This window comes from Pteronotus mesoamericanus, unplaced genomic scaffold, assembly GCF_021234165.1.
Source record: "Pteronotus mesoamericanus isolate MK-2021 breed Mesoamerican mustached bat unplaced genomic scaffold, CSHL_Meso_final contig_94, whole genome shotgun sequence".
Classification (NCBI taxonomy): domain Eukaryota; kingdom Metazoa; phylum Chordata; class Mammalia; order Chiroptera; family Mormoopidae; genus Pteronotus; species Pteronotus mesoamericanus.
Window position 1 is genome coordinate 2,545,881 of NW_026555285.1, and position 12,347 is coordinate 2,558,227.

Consider the following 12,347-nt stretch of genomic DNA (forward strand, 5'->3'; position numbering starts at 1 on the left):
GATACTATTGCTCAGAAAGCTCAGTCTGCATTTTGCCCTCCTAGGTTTCTTTCTCATCCTGCAGAGAGGGCTATAGATTATAGTTCTGGGTGCAAAATTGGTTTTGCCTTTCAGAGGTACTTGTGAGACATCTGGGGTGGAAGGGTGCAACTGTCCCTTGGTTTTTGTTTTGTTTTTTCTTTTGTTGTTTTGTGGTGACAAGTAAGGTCATGGAAATATGAGGGTTTTGACATGAGCACAAAATATTCACATTCTTGGGTATTGACAAGCAGTTATGGTTAGAGCATCAAGAATAAAGAGTTTATGGGCTGAGTAGCTGAGTGGTGGCCTCACTGGTAGTGCCTCCCTTGGAAGCATCTACTCTGTGGTCACCTGGAAGTCATTCTTATAAGCTTAGCCAAGCACCTGCTCTTGCAGCCCCCAGTGATTTTTGTAGGCACATATCCTGTATTAAATGTTCCTGCTTAAAACACCTAGAATAATTTCTGTTTTCCACACTTTTATCCTGATTGATACCTGACTATAATATTTGTTGAAAATTGAATAAGTATAGCCAAAGTAAGTTTGAGAGATGTTATATTAGCACATTAAAGGCTGTAGAAGTCCCACAATAAAGAAACTAAATTAACAAGTGGGATAGTGTTTTGTGGAACACCATGTAGGGAAGCACTGAGTAACACAATTCATTTTCATAAAAGTAAAAACACATTCACCAATGAACAATTAAAATAGAATTTAAAAAAATTTTAAAGCTACATTAATTAAGGCAATGTGGTATCAGCACACAAATAGTTAAATAGACCAATGGAACAAACTAGAGGATCCAGAAAAAACCTTCTCATATTTACTATACCATCAAAACATTCTGCCCTGGCTAGTGTGGTTCAATTGGTTGGAACATTGCCCTGTAAACTGAAAGGTCATGGATTCGATTCCTGGTCAGGGTACATACCTAGGTTGTGGGTCCCATCCCTAGTTGGGGCCTGTGTAAGAGGCAGCTGATCTATGTTTCTCTCTCACATTGATGTTTCTCTCTCTCTCTGCCTTCCCTTTTCTCTCTCTAAAATCAATGAGCATGTCCTTGGGTGAGGATATTTTTTTTTTTTTTAAATCTAGTGTTTAGAGAAAAATGAAAGACGTGCAAGGCCTACATGGGAAAAATAACTATAAAACATTGAGAGACATTAAGACCTAAATAAGCAGAGAAAGGTCATGTCCATGGATTGGAAAGCTTAGTGTTGTAAAGAAGTCAATTATCCCCAAATTGATCAAGCTAAGTATAGATTCAAACCAATCCCAACAGACTTTTTAAAAATAATAATTAACAAGTTGGTTTTAAGGTATTTTATGGAAATGCAAAAAGAAAAGAAAGCTAAGAAAACCTTGTAGAACAAAGTTGAAGAACTTGTTCCACCAGACATCAAGTCTTAATATAAAACTACAGTAGTCAGTGTAGTAATGGCACAGGAATAGTCAAGTAGACCAGTGGAACAGACTAGAGAGTCCAGAAACAGACCTGATATCTAGAAACTGGATTTATGACAAAGGTGTCATTGCAGAACAATGAGGAAAAGATGGTCTTTTCAATAAATGGTGTCAGGTCAGTTGCATGTCAATAAGAGAAAAAAAACGAATGCTGATTCTTACCTCACGCCATGCACAATATCAATCCCAGGTGAACTGTTGATTTTAACATGAAAGGTAAACAATAAATCCTCAAGCAGAAAAAAATATATACTCTTAAAAAGGATACAAAAAGCTGCGGTAAGTTTGACTACATTAAAATGAAGTATTCCTGTTTATCAAAAGCCACCGTAAAGAGAGAAAAGAAGGAAGCCAAAAGGTAGAATATATTTGCAGTCCTTGTAACTAACAAAAGACCCATTCCAACTAGTTAAAGAACTTCTGTAAATAAATTAGAAAAAGACATGATATCTAACAGAAAAGTTGACAAAATATTTGAATAAGTACTTCACATGATAGTATCGAAATGGGAATTTGGGAAATGATAATAAGTGTTGGGAAATGCCTGGTCTGGTTTCAGAAGATGTAACCCTGCCGACAGGCTGGAGGGCCCCAAGGCTGGAGATAATCAGGAGGCCTTGGAGAAACAGGCTCCCTGAGGAGACTTGGCCTGTCCCCCTGGCAGGGGCATAGCCCCTGCCTCTCTGCTTTGCCATGGCTGGTCAATTGGTCCAATTTTGGCAGCAGATGAGAAATTGCGGGACACAGAGAAGGGGCAAAAAGGCTCGCACACCCCTCGGCTTGGCTTGGACGTGGCCAGAGTCCTCATTGCAGCTGAGAAGCAGTCTTCTTATCTCTTGGTGGTTCCTTCCCCTGCCTGGCTCAGGCTTGAAACAAGGAGAGTGGGGAAAAACAGCCCTAAATCAGATCTGATAGATCCCAGGTAATCTAATCAGGCCTGAAAATAAATTCTGTAGAGTGTGCTCTGTTCCTCCCTCAAATCTCTGGTCAGCTCATGCTGCGAAGGACATTCACATTATTTACACCCCTTTCCTTGTCAAGACATTTGGTTTATTTACACCTTTTACCCTATATCTTTAAGACACCTTTAAGTCTGCTTCCCCCTTATCGATAGTCTCTGTTGTTGATTCTTGTTCCCTCTCAGACCCATGTAAATCACTGATTTCCTGTCACTTGTTTTCCTAAAGGTATCTAGTCTCTGTGAAACTTATCTTGTGAATGTAATGAGTATATGTATGCTTTCCTGTTATACCCCTCTGATAAGATTTTCAATAAAAGCCTTAAAAGAAGGGGCAACGGGGCCTTTCCCTTTAGGGGGATGTGCCACAGCCTTCTCTGGTAGGAGAGAAGTGCCCCCGTCTGCTCTCCCGACAGAGAAGTGTTTGTACTTTTGTGTTTGTCCCCCTCATCCATGACAACCCCGGGACAGGCTCTGCGGGTTTCAGAGCCCAGCTCCTACCTCAGCTGGCCCCAGACAGTTTCCCTCAGGTTTCAGGGAGTGCTGTGCTCTCTGCAGCGCTCCCCCACAGTGGCGTGTCCCCTATAGCCAGCCACACAGTTTGACAAATAAGGCCACAATAAGATACTACTCCACACCTACCAAAATGGCTAAAAATAAAAAGACCGACAATAATGAGTGTTGGTGAAAATGTAGAAAAACTGGAACTCTCCTACACTGCTGGTGGGAATACAAAGTGGAAAACTCTTTTGAAATAACTGTTAAAACTGAACATGTGCTACCCTATAATTCAGCAATCTGACTCAGGTATGTACTTTACAGACATGCTTACTATGTGCACCAGGATGGCACTGTTATTCATTATGACCCCAAACTAGAAACAACCTACATGAATAAGTTGTGGTATATACATATAAGGGACCATAACAACATGAATGAATTTCACAGATATAATGGTAAATCAAAGACAGACCAAGAGAATACGTATTGTATGATTCCATTTATGAAAGGTACAAAAACAGATAAAACTATTGTGTTAGAAATCAGGACAGTTATTGCCTTTGTGGAAGACTGTGTGTGTAGTGATGAGACGAAGTCATGAGGAAGTTTCTGAGATACAGGTAATGTTCTATATTTTTTTCATTTGAGCAGTAGTTATAATTTGTGATGATTCATTCAGCTGTATGCTTATGAATGCTGTGCTTCTCTGTAAAGTTTATTTTTAAAAGTTTTTGGTATGAAGACCTGAAAAATGTTTCAAATGGGTCCTCATGAAGAGGACACTTGTCCTTGAAAACAGTGATTCCGTACAACTCAGTTCAGATTCAATACAACTCAGGCTGTTTCTAACAGCGTCCATGAGGGATCACTGAGTTGTTTCCAGTACTTTGTTTTCTGCTGACCTGACTCAATCCCAGGGTAAACAGAATAGAGAAAAATGGATGGGCTGCATGTCCTGCAGACAGTCCTGAAAACATGGTGTTTCTCAACTGAGTTTTCACTGGGTATTAATTGGGAGAGAAATGGGATTATAGAGTCTAACAGGAACTTGGAGTACAGATACACTCTGCTGCCAAGTAAGAGCAGACCTAAAGGTTTTAACTATTTAGTGAGTTGGGGGGATTGGTGTCCCTGTATGAAAGCCTAACAGGTCACTAAACAGAAACCGATCTTCCTATCAGGAAGGTGGGGGGTAAGGTGAGAGAGGTAATTATTGCATTTCATTATTTCTAAGATATTTCTCCCCACATTTTAACATTTAAAATTAGAATGCATTTTACAGTTGATGTGTTAGCCATGATTTTTTCCTTTCAAAACTATGTGGTGACTTCCAGTCAAGATGGCAACATAGGCAGGCAGGGCTCATCTCTTCACACAACCACATCAAAATTACAACTAAAATATAGAACAACCATCACTCAGAATCAGCAGAAATTGAGTTGAATGGAAGTCTGACAGCTACGGAGTTAAAGAAACTACATCCATCCAGACTGGCAGGAGGGGCACAGACATGGAATGGGCAGGTTCCTCACCCATATGTGGTGCATAAAAATTTAGGAGTATCTCAGGAGCAAGGAGTCCTGGCCTCACAGTAGGCTCCCCAGCCCAGGATTCCAATACAAGGAAGATAAGCCCCTACAACCTCTGGCTGCAAAAACTAGTGGGGATTGAGTTGGTGGAAGAAACTTCTGGAGCCCCAAGCAGTTCTGCTTAAAGAACCCACACACTTATCTACTCAGGCTCACTCCTACTGAGCTCCAGCACTGTGGCAGCAGCTTGAGGGGCACCAGTGGCACACAGGGAGAAACTGAAGTGTCTGGCATCAACGTGAGCAGAGGCCATTGTCCCTTTTCTAAACCCTTCGCTGACAGAGCCAGCAAGCTGGTGCCATACCTGAGACTCCATCAACCTAGCTAACACTGTTTGACCTACCTTGGAGATCACCAGAGACTCTTTCTTATGCAACTTCTGGACCCACCCAAGCTACTTTTCCATATGAATGGTAGGTCTTGGCTCATGCTGCACAACTTCCTAAATCCTCTCCTGCAAGCAACAGCTGGCTTCAGTGAACTGTCACAGGGGGTGACGTGTTGTAGGGTGCTCCTAGATCTGAGGGTTATTGTCTGGGGCCAGCTGAGGTGGGAGTGTGGACTCTGAATCCTGCAGAGACCATCCTGGGGTTGTCACGGAAGAGGGGAATAAACACAAGTCATTACAAACACTTCTCTGTTTGCCAGGAGAGGGGACATGGCTACTTCCCTCTAGTGGGGAAGGCCCCAAGCCCCAACGTCCAAAAGCTTTTATTGAGAACCATATTCATAGGGGTATGGAGCAAAGCTCATCAATCAATGTCAAAAGGCTATGTTTACAGGAAACAAATAGAAATCATAGATAACAATTGGAGGAACACAAGAGACCTGCCTTAGGTCAGGGTCTATGAATAATGTAAATCTCCTTCTCAGTATGAGCCGGTTATCATAGCTTTTGAGGGAAGAACAAAGCATGCTTAGAGGAACTTACTTCTAGGCCTGATTGTCCCCAGGAACTACCTTATCCCGTTTAGAGCTATACCTGCCTTTAGTATTGTTTCAAGCCTGATCCAGGCAGGCAAGGCAGAGTCACAAAGAGAAAAGGAGACTTCTTTCAGATAGAATGAGGACTCTGGCCATGTCCAAGCCAAGCCAAGGAGTGTGGGCCTTTTTGCCCTTTCCCTGTGTCCCCCAAGTCCTTGTCCCACTGCCCATACCAGTCGATGTCTGTCTTAGGTCATCTCTCCTTGTGAGAGAACTTACCTGTCATCAAAAAATGACCATCACAGGGCCAAGCAAGGTGATGTGAGGGAGGCAGGGGCTGCACCCCTGCCAGGGGGACAGGCTTTGTCTCCTCAGTGGCCTGTTTACCCAAGGCCTCCTTGACTATTTCCAGCCTTGAGGCCCTCTTGCCTGTCGGCAGGGCTACAGTCCCTGAAACCAAGCGGGATGGTTCCCAACATCTCCCATTTTTTTGTTTGTTGGACATTGAGATGAGTCCAACAAAACCACCTACTTGTTTCCCTCACTTTATCTCTGTGGAATAGCTTGCAAATGCATCACTAAGCACAGAAGACAATAAAGATCAATAAACATCCCGTAGTGCCCATGACCCATAAATGGAGGTTTAGACCCTCAAACCAAGTCCTAGGATTGAACCATTGCAAATTATTATGAAAAGTTTGGAAAACTTCCTGCTTAGTAATTCTCTTAAGGTTCTGAAGTTGTTGACGCAGCTCAAGCTGGAGCTGGTCACTCCGACCTTTCAAATTGGATGAGAAGGCTCCTCTAAGGCAGTGTTGCACTTCTGCCCAAGAGTGGTGACCGGAATTCCACTGCAGTGGGGTGATGCAAAGCTTGGAGAAGCCTGGATCACAGGTGAGCGGCTGGCGGGTGACAATGGCATCCTGGCATTCTCCCAAGCATATCACAATTGATTACATGTGGTGTTTCCGTCCAGTTAATTCAGACTGGTTGTACACAATGGTCCTGTTGGGATTTAAACAGAAACATACCTTCTTTCCCTAGGTTAGTAATTCAACCGGTCCCTTCCAGTTTCTGTTTCCTAAAGGGTACTGATACAATACCAAGGGATGAATTCCTTCATTGGGCTTACTCTGGTGGAAATGTCTCTCTATTGGTGTATTAAGTGAATCATCACAAAAAAAATTATAGGTATACATGGCTATCATTATCAAAGTTTTAGTAAGTTTTTAGTGAATTTTTAGGGGAGGACTCCTAACTCCCCCTTTTTTCTTTGTTAAGGAGGGACTTAAAGGTATGATGAGCACGTTCCACAATGGCTTGACTGATAAGATTATAAAGAATTCCTGTTTTCTGCTGAATTTCCATTTGTGTAAACATTTTTGAGGTGACTGTGCCATGCAACCTGGGCCAATATCAGTGCTGGAAATAGGCTGAGGTTGCAGGCCGCAGGCCTCAGGCCTCAGGAGCAGCTGAAAAACTGCCTGAGTTTAAAAGTGCCACCTTTTTTTCTACAGTCTTGGAAAAGCAGGCACCCTGCTGTTAGGATTAGCAAGTTAATTACCCTGTTGTTCTTAGGATTTAGTAATTTACAGATCTAAAGTTTTATGGTGTTTCAAAAACTTATACACTTATTTTTCATTCATTCATTTTCTACTTCTAATGTCCTTCCTTCTTATGTCACACGTGGATATGGCATATATCTCCTTTATTCCTTCTTACCCTTCTTCATAATCCTTCACCTTCTGAATTCATTCTTTCTACTTCCTTTCCTTTTCCTTCCTTCCCCCTACACAATCCTTCTTTAACTTGCACAGACCATTTGCAACTTACTAGAACCTCCTGCAACGTACATGCCCAGCATTCTACAATAAGTATAATAAGCCTCAAAACTTAAGCCTAATCAGGTTGCCAAATATTTTACCTAAGAAGTATATTATGAAATGAAGAGAGGGAAACTTATAAATGATGCAAATTTGGGTGAAGAAAAGGAATTGTTAGGAGAAAAAGAGAAAGACCTTGGAAAAGCCAATGCTTTTCACTTAGGGATAGAAGCAGTTTATTTCTCCTTTAATGGCTGCAGCAGGTAAAGAGGCATGGTGCTGCTCTGAGGCTACACTCTGGCAGGCCTTAATGAACTGACTGATATTAGTAGCAGTTAGTTTTATAGTATTGAGAACAGCTTTACAATCATTATTTACATTCTCATAGGATAACTGCAATAGAAGCGTTTCAGCTGCTTCCAGATTTTCAACCTGCTTCTGTATTGCTTCCTATAATCTGTCAACGAAATATAAATAGGCTGCTGTGGCTCCTTGTCAAATGTTAACAAAGGAGCTGGCCCGAACTTGAGCTTCCAGGACCATTTTTAGGGCATGGGAAACTGCCTGGGAGCATTGGGTAAAAACCTGAGGATGCATTCTGGCCTGCTCTTCAGGAGGTTTCTACTGAGCCATCCCAAGCAGCATATTAAGCCACACTGGGCTGCTCTTCCTGGTGTTTTCTATGACCTGTTGGTGGCAGCAGTCAGAGTGTTCTGCATGCCACACAGCGAACAGAGCACAGGTCAGAACAGTCCCAGAGAGAGCAATCCAGTCACAGAGGGCCATTCGATAGCCATCAGTTATGGCAGAGATAAGCCCCAACGTGTAGGGTGACTGAAGCCCATTGTCTTTGATGCTTTTCTTTAAATCTTTATATATTGCAAAAGGCATCGGTTCATGGACAGGCCGTCCATGTTACTTAATGACAACTGGAAAAGCTGACAAGGCTTCCCAATTTCCTGCCTCTGCAGCCTCCTTAAGACATTGCTGCATCTCCCGGCCAGGGGTGCCAGATGAGTATGCGAGGACTCGAATAAGCCCCCTGGTCTGGGGCAAGCACATGCGAGCTCAGGCAGGCAGGGGATCCTGCCGTGCTGGGAGCGCGCTCAAGGAGCCCATGTGAGAGTGCAGAGAGATCCCAAAAAATAGCCCAGCCCTGACCGAACGGGTCACAGAGCTGCTCCAAGCAGGGGTCAGTCACAGACATTAGACTCCTGGAAGGCTCAAACAAACAACCCAAGGTCCTATAGGGTCAATACAACTGACATCATCAGAGGCAGGCCCAGAAAGAAAAGGACAAAAATACTTAACAGACTCTCACAAAAATGGGAAGAAAAAGAAGTTCCCCCCAGATGAGTGGAAAAGGGGACTCCCCACAGAGAGTGCTAAATGAAATAGAGACAAGGGAACTATCAGATATTGAATTCAAAACAATGGTTCTAAGGAAGCTCCATGAGCTCAGCCAGCACAAAGATAACTATGAGAAACTGCAGAGAGACTATCAGGATATTACAGAAAAATATATCAGCCTGGAAAAGGACATAGAAACTATCAAGAAGACAAAGGAAGATATGAAGAATACCATTTCTGAATTGAAGAACACAGTAGAAGGAATCCAAAGCAGGCTGGATGAAGCCAAGGATCAAATCAGTGAGATGGAGGATAAGGTAGAAAGAAGCTCCCAGAAAGAACAAGAAATGGAAAAACGGCTCAAAAAGAATGAAGAGGCATTGAGGGAAACGCAGGACAACCTGAAACGCAATAATATCCGTTTAATAGGGATACCAGAAAGAGAAGAAGAGGAGCAAGGGATAGAGAACCTCCTCGAAAATGCAATGATGGAAAATTTCCCTAATTTGAGGAGAGAAAGGCTCTCATGGATCCAGGAGGCACAGAGGACCCCACTCAAGAGGGACTCAAAGAGGTCCACTCCAAGACACATCATCATTAAAATGGCAAATGTAAAAGACAAGGAGAGAATCCTCAAGGCAGCAAGGGAGAAGGAGAAAGTAACATACAAGGGGGCCCCAATACGCCTAGGAGCTGACTTCTCAACAGAAACACTCCAAGCCAGAAGGGAATGGCAACAAATATCCCAAGCCATGAAAAGCAAGGGCCTACAGCCAAGGCTGCTGTACGCAGCTAGGCTCTCCTTTAAAATAGAAGGGGAAATACGGAGTTTCCCAGACAAGAGAAGACTAAAGGAATACATCTCTACCAAACCAGCACTCCAAGATATGCTAAGGGGACTGGTTTAAGCAGATTTAAAGAATGAGAGAGAGAGGAACACAGGTACAAAGAGAAAAGATGAGCAAGTTTCTATCACTAATATCTCTCAATGTGAATGGACTAAATACCCCAATCAAAAGACACAGGGTAGCTGAATGGATAAGGAAACATGACCCACACATATGCTGCCTACAAGAGACCCACCTCAGAGCAAGAGACCTACACAGATTGAAAGTAAAGGGATGGAAAAAAATATTCCAAGCAAATGGGCATGAGAAAAAGGCCAGGGTTGCCATACTTGTATCAGACAAAGTAGATTTCAAAACAAAGGTCATAAAGAGAGACCCAGAGGGGCACTTTATAATACTTAAAGGAAGAATCTATCAAGAAGACATCAACATTGTAAACTTATATGCTCCCAATGTAGGAGCCCCCAAGTTTATAAAGAAATTGTTGGATGACTTCAAAAAAGATATAGACAGCAACACACTGATAGTAGGGGATTTCAACACCCCACTGTCAAAAATGGACAGATCTTCCAAACAAAACATTAATAAGCATATTGTGGCGCTGAATAACACACTGAATCAAAGAGACTTAACTGACATATATAGAACCTTACATCCCAGAGAAGAAAAATACACATTCTTTGCAAATGCTCATGGCAGTTTTTCAAAGACAGACCACATGTTGGGACACAAAGCAAACCTCACAAATTCAGGAAAATTAAAATAATACCAAACTTTTTCTCAGACCACAAGGGCTTGAAACTGGAAATAAACCTCAAAGAGAAACTTCAAAAGCTTGCAAATTCATGGAGACTGAACAGTAGACTAATAAACAATGAATGGGTCAATAATGAGATAAGAGAAGAAATCAAAACATTTCTGGAAACAAATGAAAATGAACAGACAACAGTCCAAAACCTATGGGACACAGCAAAGGCGATCCTGAGAGGGAAGTTCATAGCAATACAGGCTTAGCTAAAAAAGACAGAAACATTTCAAATAAAAGACCTAACATTACAACTTCAAGAACTGGAGAAACAACAACAAATAAATCCCAGAGCAAGTAGAAGGAAGGAAATAGTCAAGATGAGAGCAGAACTGAATGACATAGAGACGAAAAGAACAATTCAGAGGATCCACCAATCCAGAAGCTGGTTCTTTGAAAAGATAAATAAAATTGACAAGCCTTTAAGCAGACTCATCAAGAAAAAAAGGGAGAGGACCCAAATTAATAATATCAGACATGAAAGAGGAGAAATAACAACTGATACCACAGAAATACAAAGGATTGTCAGAAACTACTATGAACAATTATATGCCAAGAAATTTGAAAATCTTGATGAAATGGACAAATTTTTAGAAAAGTATAATCTTCCAACACCAAAGGAAGAAGAAACAGAAAGCTTGAATAGACCGATAACAGCTGGGGAAATTGAAGCAGTAATCAAGAAACTCCCAGCACACAAAAGCCCAGGGCCGGACGGTTTCATAGGAGAATTTTACCAAACATTTAAGGAAGAGCTAACCCCTGTCCTTCTCAGACTATTCCAAAAAATCCAAGAAGAGGGAAGACTCCCAGACTCTTTCTATGAGGCCAGCATCACCCTGATCCCAAAACCAGATAAAGACCCTACAAAGAAAGAAAACTACAGGCCAGTTTCGCTGATGAACATAGAGGCTAAAATCCTCCACAAAATATTGGCAAACCGCATCCAGCAATACATTAAGAAGATTATCCACCACAATCAAGTGGGATTCATCCCAGGCATGCAGGGATGGTTCAAGATACACAAATCAGTAAACGTGATACATCACATAAATAAAAGAAAAGACAAAAACCACATGATCATCTCGATAGATGCAGAAAAAGCATTCGATAAGGTACAGCACCCATTTATGATAAAAACACTCAGCAAAATGGGAATAAATGGGGCATTCCTCAATGTAATAAAGTCCATATATGAAAAACCTACAGCCAATATCATACTCAACAGGCAAAAACTGAAAGCTTTCCCACTAAGATCGGGAACACGACAAGGATGTCTGCTTTCACTGCTTCTTTTCAACATCCTATTGGAAGTCCTAGACACAGTGGCCAGACAAGAGAAAGAAATAAAAGGCATCCAAATACGAAAGGAGGAAGTAAAGCTATCATTGTTTGCAGATGACATGATAGTGTACATAGAGAACCCTGTAGACTCTACCAAAAAACTCCTCAACCTAATAAGTGAATTTGGCAAAACAGCAGGATACAAAGTCAACATTCAGAAATCAAAGGCATTTTTGTACACCAGCAATGCAATAGGAGAAGAAGAAATCAGAAAAAATATACCATTCAATATAGCAAGAAGAAAAATAAAGTACCTAGGCATAAATTTAACCAAAGACATAAAAGACCTGTATGCGGAAAACTATACAACATTGAAAAAAGAAATTAAGGAAGACACAAATAAATGAAAGCATATACTGTGCTCATGAATTGGAAGAATTAATATCATCAAAATGTCCATACTACCCAAAGCAATTTATAGATTCAACGCAATCCCTATTAAGATACCAATGTTCTATTTCACAGAAATAGAACAGACATTTCAAAAATTTATATAGAACCATAAACGACCCTGAATAGCCGCACCAATTTTGAGAAAGAAACACAAAGTAGGAGGGATCACAATACCGGACATCAAACTCTACTACAAAGCCACTATACTCAAAACAATCTGGTACTGGCACAAGAACAGACCCATAGACCCGTGGAACAGAATAGAAAGCCCAGAAATAAGCCCAGGTCTCTATGGGCATCTAATATTTGACAGAGGGGGCAGAAGCA

General features: G+C 41.6%; 1 protein-coding gene across 1 annotated transcript in view; it reads left to right on the forward strand.

Moving 5' to 3' along the window:
- Nucleotides 1–12,347, forward strand: part of EBPL (EBP like) — an 83,654-nt gene that overhangs the window by 47,891 nt on the left and 23,416 nt on the right. The gene's annotated exons all lie outside the window — the stretch shown is intronic.